This window comes from Neopsephotus bourkii, unplaced genomic scaffold, assembly GCF_033783945.1.
Source record: "Neopsephotus bourkii isolate Nb327-2 ecotype Australia unplaced genomic scaffold, CSIRO-AGI_Nbou_v1 NB_233, whole genome shotgun sequence".
Taxonomy (NCBI): domain Eukaryota; kingdom Metazoa; phylum Chordata; class Aves; order Psittaciformes; family Psittacidae; genus Neopsephotus; species Neopsephotus bourkii.
The window spans coordinates 466,308-481,864 of NW_026900743.1; the positions used below are offsets into that span (position 1 = coordinate 466,308).

At 37.2% G+C, this 15,557-nt stretch overlaps 1 protein-coding gene across 3 annotated transcripts in view; it reads left to right on the plus strand.

Moving 5' to 3' along the window:
* NXPH1 (neurexophilin 1) overlaps nt 1-15,557 on the plus strand; it is a 146,285-nt gene that overhangs the window by 51,218 nt on the left and 79,510 nt on the right. The gene's annotated exons all lie outside the window — the stretch shown is intronic.

The window sequence follows — 15,557 nt, forward strand, 5'->3', positions numbered from 1 at the left end:
GTGCATAGTTCAGTATGGTAACACAGGAGGCAGGAAAGAGTCACAGACTTTTTCATTTGTATTGCTCTAGGATGGCAGTGCACAATGACCACATCTCTGCTGGCATGAGTTCATTCTTTGGGATAAGAAGTAGTGATCATCTTTTGTTACAGTAGAGCCTGAAGGCAAGACAAGTTTATCCGATGTTTAGAAAGTGTTTTCTAGTCCTTCACATAAAGTTCTTCATTCCATTACTTCTTGTCTTGGAAGAGAAGAGGAAGAAAAATTTACTCTCATTGCTCAACAGGAAACCCTTTGTTTTAGCTACTGCATTCAAGTGAATCAATACATAATTTGTGCTCTGCTAAGTTTGTAACCTAAAGAAAAGAACCCAGGAATAGAGGCAAGGTCATTAACAGATAATGGGAAGGTGGCAAATGGTATGTCATTTTTTGGCAATTTTTAGGGCAGGGCTTAGACAGGTGTTGATGATTGAAATGGAATGCAAAAATGTAGGGAAAGGGTACACTGAAGTGTGGCATAATGAAGGGGCATGGGTGTGCTAAAGTCAAGAGAGAGGGAGGAGACTCCAGGAGGTGACTGTAGAGAAAGTCAAAGACAAGTCAAGAAAGTCCAACCATATCTGTGAAACACTGTCTGTCAAAAGGTCCCTTTGTCTCTGTCAAGCAGTATGTCTGTAGCTGTACTCATTCCAGAATTTGTCTTAAGGCCATAAAGCAAGAGATTAGCATGAAGAGGAGTGGAAAGGATGCATACTAGTTAGAAGCATTTTGTTAAGAGTCTGTGTGGAGGTGAGGGTGAGGGTGCGTGTCTCATGTGCACGGTTTGGGAAAGTGCTGAGGTGGCAACTTTAAAACTGTGTTCCACACTGAGTGACATGTTTGGCATTGCACAGCAGGCCCTTCCCAAGACAAATGCCATCTGTATATCGGAAGAGGATGATGACACAACTGTATTTTCTTTTTGCTGCTCCAGAAATACTGTCTTCAGGAACCCTTGTTGTGGTATTCTTCCATGCCACCTTTAAAGCATGCTCCTTCTGTGCACCTTTAAAACTTTCTAGCTCTGTGTCTAGAAAACTATTTTCAGTTGTTAACAGCTCACTGTGAATTAAAATGGGCTATTCAGAAGGGTGGAATCAGACCATTTATAACCCAAGTTCATTTTTTTTTTTTTTCATTTCTTCTTCCCCCCTTTCCTCCCCGACACAAGTGGGGCACATTAGCTTCACTGTCTCAGTTCATTAGGTCACTTCTGAAAATCGAAAATCACAGTTTTGTGTGTATTGGTGTCTTTTTACTTGTAGGAAATCATTTGCAATCAAACTACTTCTAAATTTCCTACTGTGTAAAAGACTCCAGAGCTGCTTACTTATACTTCATCAGAAGAACTGCTGGAAATAATAGCTCTGAGTTAAGAGAATGATGTTGCTCAAGCATTCTAGCCTTGGTAATTAAAAATGCCAGTCCCTCATGATGCTGAAAATGCTCAGTTCTTGTGGACTGAAGAGGGTTTTAGTTCTTTGCAACATCAGGACCTAATTGCAAAGTGATGGAGTAAGCTTTTCAGAACATACACAAGGGCAAAGTTTTTCTGCTGCAGTATCAAAATGCAGTGCAAGAACAGATGAACAACATCTATGGGACATTCAAGGGTAGTTTCTTTTAACTAGGTTGTACTGGTAATGTACTCTGTAGCCTATGATGTTTATAACAACTAAGATCTGTTTCTATCTACATCTGTCAGAAAAGAATCAGAAACTTAAAATTTTAAAGATGACCTAAAGAACTTACAATTTGCCTGAGAGATGCTTTTATTGAACCTTTATATGGCTTTTACAGAGGAAGAAAAAAACTCAGGATTATCTCTATAGGAGAAATAGTCCAGTGAATTATATGTTAGAAGATTACTGGGAAAGGGAAAACCTGCTCCTTTTGCCTTTCATAGCCTTTTTACCCCAGCTTCGCTTCACTCTCTTCTTTCTTCTTCAGTCCCCCTCATCCTTTTTCCTGTCAGTGATATCTATTCCCTCATTTTTTTCAAATTACAATTTTAAATGTCAGCCTAACCTGGGGGAATAATAAGCCAATTTAGTCTATTTTTAATGGTGTCTTTGAGTCCAGAATAACTTTTCTTGCTCTTCTTACTGCTTGTTTAAAGATATTCCTAGTCACTGTGAATATGCATGAGAGGCTATGAGATGCGATCTTGAGTAGCAAGCCTTTAGCTAGGGCTTATAACTGAAGAAACTGAAGACTACTCTGAACTTCCAATGTGCAGAACACTTTTGCAGAATATTTGCCTTATATTCTGAAGTGTGCCTTTGGCTTACTTCTAAGACTGACTGCAACCTGAGTACGAACTCTGATTGCTAGGTAAGACTTTGAAAGAGAACAGTTTCATTAGGACTTCTGTTACAGACTTGTAAATCTTTTAATCCAAAGTTTTGTTCCTGGAGCAATTAGTTGCCTGTACTCTAGCCTGAGGGAAACTGCCACAGGGAAAATGATATGAAAAATGGATGTAAATGGAGAACTGCTCCACTATCACTTAAAATTCAGTTACTTGACTGTGATGTTTTCAAAGAATACAAAATCATTTAAATATGCAAAAAGATTTTAAATATGTAATCCATATCAGTCATAATAAATTAGGACTTCCTAAAAGAAAGAAGTTAGAAAGATAATTTACACATTTTGTGTTCTCATTCATTGTAATTTGTTTTCCCTGGAAAATTTCAGTGATATCAGCAGTTCAAACTAGACCCTCTATAAAATGGCGAAACTTGAAATTGTTCCTCTGTGCTACTGTTGGCAGTAGAAAATTCTCTCATTATTCTGAATAAGTCACTGGGCAGGTGATTGTTGGGAAGGTATGTGTGACTGATATGAAGATGGGTTATTTCCTGAGATGAGCATAGAGGAAGTATTCAAAACCTCAGGACTGTGGTGGGAGAACTGATGTAAAGACAAAGGATTTACATGTACTCAGAAAGAGAAAGTTTTGAAGAACAAAAAGCCTCTACAGAAAGTGATGCTTCCTCTTTGCCTGACAAGGCTGAAGTGCTACCACAGAGAACTGATGATGTTTAGGGAGATTGCATAAAGAAGAAGCAGGAGAAGACTGACAGGTGCTAAAGATTATTCAGGTCAGACAAAGACATCTGCCAAAGACATCAGTCATATGAGATAAGGAAAATTACAATTGAACTAAGGGAGGAACAGGTGCTACTCACAGAGGAGTATCCTGGAAATTTAATGGTATGTCAGAACACAAAGCTAAATAAAAGAGCCAAAAAATTAAATAAAACCTATATATCTTTGTGCACAGCTGGGAAGGCTAAGAAGGTGAATGTGATTGCTTGGTCATGGTGTAAGGAGACTTCTGAAACATGGGGAAATGAAAGGTATAAATAAAATCTTTAAATAGGTGGCTTTGACTATTCATCATGAATAGATTAAGTCATCAAATGGTTGAGTAGTACTACACCTGCATTATTCTATATTCTCCAGAGAGGTATTTCTTTCTAAATACATGGAAACATCTACAGAAATACCTGCTTCATCTCACATTTATTAGATTACCAGCATTGTGATCAAGCTGTTTTGTATGAAATAAAAAACCAAAAAACCTAAACCAAAGGAGATTGATAAAATATCAACTCATTAAAGATCACAAAAAGAGTGACTTTGGGTATCTGGCTCTAAACCCCAATGAATAAAACATACTTTCTCTGTAATATGTAGGACAGTCCAATTGGAAACAGCTGAAATGCCAGATGTGACACTGATATAATTAAACCTGATTTATTAAGTGGCCACAGAGTTGGAAGCATAGTGTTGGAGGCCACTTTGGACAGCTCACTATCAATCTCCATAGTAATCAGCAAAGAGATATAACATGGAAGAAATAGATACGATACCATCACTTTATTAACTCTACTTCTAGCTGAAGTCATATACATTTAAACAAGAAGAGGTGAAGAGGTAAACTGCAAAAAAAAGGATAGAATCATGAAACAATTTTAATCTGAGGAAAAAAATGAAATATTGAAATTTAGAAAAGAAAAAAGGCACAATGAAGATATTCAGGATAGTAAGAATATTAATAAGAAGCTGAATCTGAAGCTTGTTTACTTTCTAAAGATTTTATCAAAAAGGGACTTGTGTTTGAAATTGAAAGTGTCTGCAATTAAAACTGATAAAAGGAAATACATTTAAAGATAATACTTAATTAACCCATGACATTTGTGTAGACAATGCAAACATCCACAGTACATTAAATAGGAAACAGCAAACACAAAAATAATCAGAGATTGAAACACGTGGATGTCAGCATGTTTGCCAACCTGGGAAAAAATATTCTCTGTGGGCAGGTTTTTCAAAAATTGCCAGTTAAAAATTATGTATTTTACACTCTCTCATGCACTGGATGCTGTCTATGTTACTGGAGTATCTGTGGTTCATTGGTTTTAGAAAAGAAGTGAAAACTTATATGCAAAAGTTGTAGTAAAGACTTTGACTTTTCAGATGCTTTTTAAAATCTCAGATTCCAAATCTTATAGACAGAATAATTTTAAAGCCATTCTAAACTCATATGGGAGAGATAGCATATACTTTTGCAGGATTTCCTTTACTTAAAAATAAAAAATAATTTGTTGTCCCAAAGTAAGGGGACAGGAACAATAAGTACTAGGTAGTTTGTATCTTTTTTCCTCATTCATATATGTGGGTAAGGGATGGACTGAAAATAGAAAATCCTATATGTACTTTCTAATTAACTTGGGAAATGTGCCAACATGAAAAAAAAAATAAAGTGAGTGACAGCCCTGAATAGTCTTCCCCAGATCTGAGCATACTTTTAGGTTTTGAGGTTGCAGCTACAGTTAAGGATGGCCTGCTGGGCTAGCATGGTTGAAGCATACCAATAAGAGGAAGGAAGGTGATGCGATTAGTATCTTATCTGTCTGTCCTTGAATTCCCCACTCCTGTGACCTTGTCTGCGTTCACATATACTGGCTGGGGAAATGCGTGTTGAGTGAAAGGCAGCAATGATTGCAGCAGAAGTTCTTAAGGAAGTCAACACAGGACATTCTAACTAATAGTTTTTGCTCCCCATGATGAATTCCCTGATAATGTCTTTTCAGATTACCTGCTAGCTACAACTTATTTACATATCTCTTAATGGCATTTATGGTTAAGAATGCATTTTTAATGAGTTCGGTTTTTTTTTCCATTTTTTTTAAGACCATGTTAATTTTCCACATCCAAAAGCAGATTGCCATTTTTTATAGATAAAAATATATATTTAACAATTGTTCTTTCAGATTTGGTTCACACCCTACAAAATTATTTCAGAGATCATACATAATGTACTTTAAAATCACATCAATGTTGGTTATAATTTGGCTCTGTGAAGATACTCGGAGGACCTGGGAAATACAGGAGCCCATGCCCGCCGCAGTTATAGTGGAATGGCAAGCACTGGGAGATGCTACCTGGGTGTGAATGATCTGGAGGTGAGGAAGCCTTAGCTCTTCAGAGAGAATCAGTTTACAAAATATAACTGACAAGAGATGTATCTGGGAAGGGAGGACAAAGGAGGAAGTAGTCTGCATCTTCTGAGAGCTATCATCCCTGATATGAAGGATGGATTAGAAAGGGAGCTGTGACTCTTAGGCAGCACTGTAGTAGAGATATAGAAGCCAAGATTTTGCCATCGAGTTAGTCCTTAGCAGAATATTTTTCTAATGAAAACATTTCTTCAGTGCATTCTCTAAATGTTTTCAATACCAATAATTACATGTCCATGCCCTAAGAAGCTAATAATTTACTTTCACACAGGGTACTCTAAGAGGGACAACAGAACAGTGGGACGGAGAACCAATAAGGCTATGGAGGTTATTCATAGATGGCATGGACACAGCATGGAGGAAGTCTTTTTTTATGTTTGTATGCATTTTATGACTGCTCTACACTACTAAGGTAGCACAAAGAGATCTCATGTAAATGAGTCAAAACTGATTAGATAGATTTTAGCTGGCACACGTTCTTGTAGCAATCATGGCAGAGCAGTTTTAAAGAGTGGCTGAAATCAGTCATGATATTGGCATTGACAGCCTGATTTGATATTGGCATGGGCAGCCTGGTTGTCAAAAGGATTTCCTCCAAACATATTTGAGACTACCACAATAATTCATAAACAACTGTCTTCCAAGATGGTTGATGGCTGCTTCAAAGCCATTAGCTTCATGAGGCTTCTGTTACCTTGGTCATTTTGTGGGAGAAAGTAGCAAAAGCCTGCTGAGTGTGGAAATAAGACATATTTCAAAAACATCTGTTAACATTATACATGCTGAGTAATTTAATTTCAAAATTCTGATGTTCTTCAACATGGGACATCTGTGCTGGTAGGAAGTATGTGTGGAGTGCAAACAAAGATGGAATTAAATGTACAGTAAATATGCCCAGACAAATAATACTTTTCAATGGAGAAGCAAACATGCAGAGTAACCCCTTTTCTCAGGGAGTGCACTTTCTTTGTTCAACAGTCTAACAACAGACTGATACATAAGGCTTTCTAGCCAGCTAAAACAAGTTTCTTCTCGAAGCCCTAGTTTCTACACTCCTTGGCACTTGATCTTTGCTGAGCAAATTGAATTCATAATGCCAAAGTTCCTCACACACAGTGAGGCAGGTTTGGTGCCTAGTCTCGGAGCCACAAAAATTCACGTGTTAATCACTAGGGCAGTTAAATTACTCAGTAGGTTATGCCAACAGGAGGGTATCACAAGCTACACTCCTCTATTGAGACAGAAATCAGAGCCTGGAATTGCTCTACGCACTTGGGTATCTCCGTGATACAAGATGTTGACATCTTGATATTGGAGGGTGGTATGTAATAGATACAGTATTTCTCTGCCGTTATGGAGTCATGAAAGCTCTCACTTGCATAATCTCCATGGATTTTGCATGCTGGACAGTGTCCTCAACAGCAGGTTTTTGGATGAAAGTACTCTGTGCCTTTTCTGCTGAACAGGGCTCCTGCTTTTGAGGCAACTGCTTAAACACAGCTGCTCTGAGTGTGATCCACTGTCATGGCTTTTCACATAACGCAGAGCAATCTGAATTAGTGAAGTTTGGTCAGAGTATGGCTAGAAATCTGGGCTTCTCTGAGCTCTCAGACAGTGCATCTGAGTTGTTAATGAGAGCTGACTTATCTAGGCAGTCAGTAAAAAGAAAGATGCCTCTGTGTTTCCTTAGTAACACATCTATAATTAGCAGAGGCTTTTCCCTGAAACCTAAGTGGTTTAGGTAGGGTTTTCCTCAATTGCTTTCCTGATTTCAGTAACTTAAATTTTATCTGTGCTCTATTTTCTGTTTGAAATAGGTCAGCCCGTGTTCTCAAAGGCCCATGATCCAACTATCGCAAAATTGTCTCAAGAAAGAGACACGACTGGTGAATGTGAATAGAGAATTCTCAGGCAAAACTGAGATTTTTTTTTTTTCTTTTCCTTTTTTTTTTTTTTTTTTTTTTGCATAATACTGGACCTCTGGCTCTGCCCCAGTGTTCTTCAGGAAGGAGAGGAATGGTGAATGGGGGAGAAGGGCCAGGGCATGAGTGAGGTTGAGGTTCTAGAGCTACAGAGAACTAAGTTAACTGATCTTGCTCTCGCAAACAGTTGTTGAGGTGGTGGAGCCTCATCTATCAATGAAAGGTACTGCCTGATTCCCACCTGTCCTTCTGCAGCAGGAGAATATAGCTTGGGTTGCCATCACTCTGCTGTCATCATAGAGATGTAGTGACTGGTCTTGTTCCTGCCAGTCTGTTGACCTAAACAAATGCTTACTTGGCTTTACCTAAAACAAGCCTGCCTTTGACAAAGGCCCATTTAATGGGCCGAATAGGAAAATGTGTCCAATATGTGATTGTTTTGGAGATGAATACTCATTCTTTATGAGTATGCCTTGGAATTAAGACCAATCTAGAAAAAGTGCTGAAGTGCTTGCTTTAGAAAAGTGGCTTTTGAGCAGCACCTTTTTTTTTTTTCTACCCTGTGTGCAGTGATTCTGTTAAAGTCTTCTGTGAAAAAAATTGATACAATCAATTTCTTTGGAAATATTCGCAAGCCTGTTTTGACACATCTGAAAGACAGGATTTCAACTTTCCACTTTGAAACAATAATTTTTATGTAGAAATCTATTCCTGCATTGGAAATTTATTTAATGTCACATTGATGCCTGTGTTTAGACATTGATTCATGGTGACAATTGGAAGAAAAGTTCTGCTTTGGAAAATATTTCAGAATTTTGTTTCCTTGTTTCAATTCAGAACAAAAGGAAGTTTGAAATCTTGCAATATGTCCTGGGCTGGCCAATATAGCTTACTCTTTGCCAGAATTTATAGCACAAATTAAGCAAAAACTATTAGGTTTTGTTCCAGTAATTTAAATAGTTAAGCCATTTTAAATGAATCTCCATTTTAGTAAAGTGTACAGGCTACTGTGCTGGAGAAAACAATTTGAAAAATATAAACCAAATATTTTTCACTTTCTTTCCTTATCAGTGTTGGAGATCCAAACTTTGTCAAAGAATAAACCAAACAAAATAGAAGAAATCAGTCCTTAGGTCAGAAAACTTGATTAATGCCTCATAGAGAATAAATCACATAAACTGCTGAAAATGAAGTTGATGTTTTGGATCTCATTCCATTGTCCAGTGTTACAAAAAGCAGGAAACAACTTTTATGTAATTTGTGCTGATATTTTAGTAATTTCTTTCCTGTCTTTTAAAGGACATGTTTAGTGGACATGTTTTTAGCTAAGCAGGATAGGTTTTGCATCTGTTTTTTTTTTTTTTTTATTTCTGTGGTTTTCACCTGCAGGTGAGTATCAAGAGACTTGGGACTATCCTTTTTCTATGGCTCTTCTATCTCCTGAGTTTTGCATGTCATTTGCCCATTTTTGTTCCAATTAAAGAAGATTTAGCAGCAACAGGGAAAGCAAGGTTAGTATTTTTTTTCTTATGTGCATGTGTCATTTGTTTCCTAATTCCCCTACTCTGGCTTTATTGTAATAACTAGCAGATACTGTTTGTATAATTTTTTCTCTTCAGAGATTTACAGTGCCAGTACAATATTGAGAATTATTGGTGAGAACTTACTGGTACTTGAACAAGACAATTACTTGAAGTTCATTATCTTTGTAATCTTGTGCTTTTAAAACTTAATTTTGTGAGACAGAGACTGTCCATTTCCAATAGAAATTTCATTCTCTTTCATCACAGGCTTTATTTGGTCTCCTACAGTTATATTGAAAATTGATACATCTGTCTTTTGACAAGTAGGGTTCACAAGGTCACTTTTCTTGTCCTGTGCCTTTGAAATCTTCTCTTCTTTCCCTTCTCTCAGCTTTTCACTAAACCTGAGAGATAACACCTCAGTCTCTAAGGCAATTAAAGCTGCTTTCAGACCTGCATATTTGAGCCCTGTTCAAAATGAACACTAAGTACAAAGCTCATACCTGTCTCACCTGAAAAGCTCTGTCTGTTAGATAGTTTGTGAAGACTGAACTTTACAGATATGTCCTCTTTCCTTCAAAATAAGTGCTTCTTATGGATCATAGAATCATGGGATGGTTTGGGTTGGAAGGGACCTTTAAGCTCATCAAGTTCCAACCCCCTGCCATGGGCAGGGACACCTTCCACTACACCAGGTTGCTCAAAGCTCCATCCAACCTGGCCTTGACCACTTCCAGGGATGGGGCATCCACAACTTTTCTGTGCAACCTGTTCCAATTTGCCATGTATGGAACTTACACAGACCATGGGAATCTGGGGTTCAGACCTTTACTTACTGTTCTTCCTCTAACATGCATCCTTCACCTCTGTGAAAGCATCTGTTGCTGAAGTTTTATCTCTGTTGTAGGTTAGGATGCTGGTTTTATACATTGTATTCAGGGGTGCCCAGTTTGACTTTGCACTGTGGAGGAAGTTTGTGTTCCTTTGTACTGTGGTAGGGGAGCTAAAAAAGTAGGCAGATGTTTAGATTCATGGTGGCCATTTCCTTTTGTAAACTTGAAATATTAACAGAAGTACATGAAACAGAAGTTCTCAACTTGTGGCTTGGTCTACATTTTCTAGGAATGGAAGCTTCCTCTCCTCCATGAAACAGCTTTTGTTTTCTTTGTTTTCCATTTTGGTCTTCGGATTTGCTTCTGTTTTCTTAAACTGTTGTCACTAGCTTATTGCTTTGTTGTAAATATAAATAAAAATTCCTCTGAGAGCAGCCAGAAACAGCTGAAAAAATTTAAAGGGAGCTTGTAACATAAAGTGTTTCACTACTTCTTAAGAGGGACCGGCACAGTGATTTAGATATGGTACGAATAACTGAGATAAGTGATGTTTCTCATCTGAAGTACCTGTACAAATACAAGCGTTTTGTTAACTTCTGCTATAAAGAAGCCTTGCCACTAGTAGTCAGGGAAAGTTTGGCAAAAGTTATATTTGCCTTGGACAGACAACATAAATGTCATAGAGTGTGCTTTAGTTTTGCTGTTGCCACTGCATATAAACATTTACATTCAAGATCTGTTCTACTACCTGCAGTTAAGATCATCCTTGAAAATATATTTGTTAGCATAACTCTGTGGTGTGCTGTATATCAGGTTTATTGATGATAAAGAAAATGCCCTTGATATAGCATTTGTTCCCATTTGTTTACGTATCAAATCAGTTTGGAACCTTATGTACCTGATTTGAAATAAATATATCTGCGAGTATTATAGAAATGATCCTGAACTTATAGTTCCCAGGAGCTGTTTGTGATGCAGTCTATTCTACAAACAACATTTGGCCATGAAGCATAATTTATTGTGTATAACAACAACTTCCATGCATCTTTTGCTATGTTATGCTATTCATTGATAGTGTGAAATGTATTATTGATTGCCACAAGTTCTTCTGGTAGAGTACTGTGCAAGGATTGAAGTTTACAGATTTATTGTAGTATCATGCAGTACATTTATTCTTGGCATAATATCTACTAATCGTATATTATTTAGAAGACAAACATTAGTTCATGACTGAAACAAGATATTGCTTTAGAAGAATGCATATAAATCTTTCTGTGGAAGATACTAGGTATTGGTATAAAAGGGATTTCTTCTCATGAATTCTAGAGAAATTATATTTATCAAGGTTTATTAAAGTTAAAAAATCAGCCCTACATACTGATGGAAAATACCAGATTACATATATACTTCGAAAGATCTTCAGTCTTTGTAATATATTTCAATAAACTAGTAGAATATACTGATACATTGTAGATGGTCTTCCATTTAGAATTCGTTTACTGAGATGGCAAAATAAGACATGTTCAAAGAAAAGCAGTAATTCAAATTTTAAAATGGACTCACCACATATTAAAATACTGTTTAGATTATACATATCCTGGAGTGACCTTCAGAGTCTTCTCAGTGGTTACAAAAGCTGTCTAGAGACCATGTGGAAATGAATGATATTAAAAGTTAAAACTTCTATTGATGACTAATTTTTCACATTTTCCCCTTATTCTTCAATAGAAAAATATGAACTGTTCAATGTAGGAAGTGGAAAGTTGCTTTCTTAGGTCTACTGGAAGGAGAAAGCCAAGTTTGAAAACTGCTGTTAAGGAACTAAATTTTCTAGCACGTTAATCCAAAATTGAATCACACTAAGACTCTTAGCAAATCAAATTCTTTACATTTGTGTTTTTTCACAACTAATGACACATTAAAACTTACTAATTGTTTTTCCAGTAATGGATGATTCAAATTTGATCAGAGTAAAAGAAATTTTGAAACATAAAAAATACATAATGAGAATTTTTTTTCAGACAGTAACTGAAAATAACACCCCACCCAGTGGAGACCAGAACACCTTCTGTGCATGAGTATATATATATCTACTTATCTTTACTGTTCACCAGAATAATGAAGCAAATTCTCTTCACGTGCTCTCTAGAAATAGTAATTTATGGATAAAAACCTAAACAAATTTCATATATACAACAAGGTGTTTTCCTGTGGTGACATTTCATGGTATGTTTGAAACTGACTTTTGCAATGACATGCTCATGAAGACCACAGCACTCTCATGCAAATGTACTCCTTTATGTAACTAAAGTAGTAAAACTTTCCATCTAGTATTTGAAGGATTTAGCATAAAGTGTTTTGAAGTTTCAGCATATTATTACTGGAAACTATTTTTGGATTCACAAGTTTTGCTTTAAAGCTTGTTAAAATGAAATCCTCTTTTCCTCTGTGTCTAAAAATAAGTATAGGTAAACTCTGATTTTCTGAAGGTCATGACGAATGACTGAAATCCTCATAAAACCAGGGTTAGTTATAAGAATATTCAGACTTGATACAAATTTTCAGTACAAGGATTGCTATGAATTTTGAACACCAAAGATGTTTAGGGCTTAGCTGAATATCCTCCCTTAGCATGAATAGTAGTGTTTATTCTTGATAAGGTGAAATTATTGTGCTTTGTTCAGTGGGCTTTACTCTGACGATTACTATTATAAAGAAGACCTAGGCATTTCTAACCCTTCAGGAGGCACGCAGTGCCTGAAGAACAGCAAAATATATGTAGCTTTGCTGCACATAGTGGTTAGGAAATAGTCAACAGAAAGCTCATGCAGAGATGGAAGTGAGGGTCCTGTCTACATAGAGTGGTGCTCTTAAGATGTCCATTTATCATTGCAGGGGGAATGAGGGCTTTAGTGACTGGAGGGAATGTGGCAAAATGCAGATCTACCAGTTAAACTCTTGACGGTGAGTGAGTATATAGGGAGTAGTTGATATGCAGGACTTAATCATAAGCCTCTAAAAGAGTGTAGCAGGCATTTTGAAAGCAGGCTGAAAGTTTTGGAAGAATTCACAGTCTAACAGAAGTGGTTAGGAACAATTATAAAAAGAACAACATCTGACATGTTTGCCTGGCTTCTTCAGTGAATTTCTGAATCAATAGATAAACCTGTGGCTATACAGACTGCTTAATTGTATTTCTGATAAGCACTTGGTGGTGCATTAGAAATGAGCAGATCTGTAGTATCACTATGTATAGCTTGCATGCTTGAGTCAAAATGAAACATCTTTCATCAGAGAAGTCAGGATGTGAAAGTATAAGAGGCAAGAAAATTTGGCACATCTGATTCAGGTTATAGTAGAGTCTACATTATTATAAACATCAAAGTGTACATATATAAACACACTCTGAGAAAAACCTGTTTTAAAAAATGCATAAGTAGCTGGATAATCAATTTGGTATAATGAGTACATGCAGGGTGCCAGTATTAATGTAGTATATATACAATGGTGATCAGAAAAAAACCTGAACACATTTTGGCGCATACATCTAAATTTAATCAATGTATTTGATTAAGCATCAAATACTGGGTTGTGGGGAAAAACTGTGATCTTAGGGAAATCAGTAGCTTCAGGACTGAGCCTCAGAGATAAAACCACCTGCCTGTATTGGCAATGGCAACAGGGAAAGGACACTTTGTGGAAGGATGGTTGCATGACAGAGGAAGACCTGCACTCCTTGGAGTGAGCAACCCAGTCTTTAGGGTGTAAGGGAAAAGGCCAGGGCCTAGCCCTGGCTCTTGACCTTTCTTGAACGCCTTTAGCTGAGAACAGTAAACAACTCTTGAGGAAGTGCCCCGGGGACTTTCCAGAAGTACATCTTGCTTGAGCAATGTAAGCAACCCTGTGGACAGCTTGCCATCACCAATCAGATGAGAGACCGTGGCGTGTGACAGCGGACGATCACCAGTCAGAAGAGAGACCGTGGCGCTTGACAGCGGGCTATCACCAGTCAGAAGAGAGACCGTGGTGTGTGACAGCAGGCGATCACCAATCAGAAGAGAGACCGTGGCGCATGACAGTTGTTGGGGACCAATGATAACTTTGCTTTAGGCGCGCGGCTTACTTTAAATCCTATATAAGCACTGCGTATGCAGACAATAAAGGAGAACGATCATACTCATATTGAGGTTGCGTCGTTACTCCGGGCCCGACTCCCACTCCGACAACACTTAAAACTTTCCTGTTTCTGAACAACTCCTATATGGGCAAAACCTCTCCTTGATCACTCTGGGGCAAAGCATACTGGTGCCCAGAGTGCAGATGAGATTTCTAGAAAGTGAAATTTTGGACTGTAATATTTTTCTGCGTTTGAACAGTAGCAGCAGAAATTAAAAGTGAGTGAAAGGTAACAAAACACTGGTCAAAAAGAACTAGAATATGACATGTAAGTTTTGTAAAAAGAAGATGCAAAGAACTTAAGAAATGGTAGGGAAAATGTATTACTTATATTTCTTGTGTTATTACATTTCAAAGGATTCAGCTGAAATCTGAATTGAGGAATTGCAACTTGAGAAATTCTGAAAGTTCTAGGGATCACACAGATAACATTTTGGTATCACATCTCAAATGAGTCTTTTGGGGAGTTGATCAATCAAGAGGAATTATAAGCTTCTGTTCAGTAGTGACACCTTTTATGCTGCTGCAGAATATAGTGCCAGAAAAAATGAGTGGATTACCCAGCCTTGGTTTTGACACCTATACCTGTTGTTCATGCCACCTATTTATGTTATGTAGGGCTCCCTGAAATCCAGCAGAAAGAGGAATAAAGTATTAATACATGTCCCATCAGGGAATCTAAAGCTGTTGGTGTAGTAAGCATAGTTAGAAACAAACACTGATCACCAGAGAAAAACTGCAATTAATATTTATTCATACCTGAGTGAAAGATAACAGAACACAGGTCAAAAAGAATTGAAACATGACATGTAAGCTTTGTAAAAAGAAGGAATAAGGAGCCTTTTCACCTAATTTATACTTGAGTGTGCGTTATTAAAATTAGCATCTGTGCAGAGAAGATAAATATTTTCACAGTGGATTTTTTTTTTTTAATTTTCTGTGCAGCAGAAAGAATACCAGTTCTTTATGTCCAAGATGTATCATGAGTCCTGGTAGGTATAAATATTCCTAGTGTTCGTGATGAGAGAAAGGGATACAAAAGTGATGTGTGAAATGCCTGAGATACTTGGAAATAAATTTAGTTCCCAGATCCAATAACCTGTGCAGTAATGCAAAAAGTAAAAGAAATACATTTCACTAAATATTGGTACTGTGAAGATTGCTTATGAAGTGCTTTTACAAATGTAATGCAAAATATGAAAGCACATCAACAGCTCCTTCTGATAGGTTCATTCCTGCCAAGGAATAAGGAGAGTCAGAAAAAGTGGAAGAAGCAGAACAGAAACATTTCACTGCAGATACTTGATTCAGTGTATGTGGACTCTGTAGATAATGCCCTAAATGGCAGAGCAAGACACTGTGTGGGAAGGAGGAGGAGAAGTGGAAGTACCTCTTTGATGTTCAAGTCTTAATCTGGAATTGGTTTGATTTGATGCTTGGAGTGGCAAGACTAAGCCTATGATTTAGGGAATTGAAAAATCTATACTATTACTGGACTGTAATAGAAAAAGAATCCAAACAGGTTGTTCTC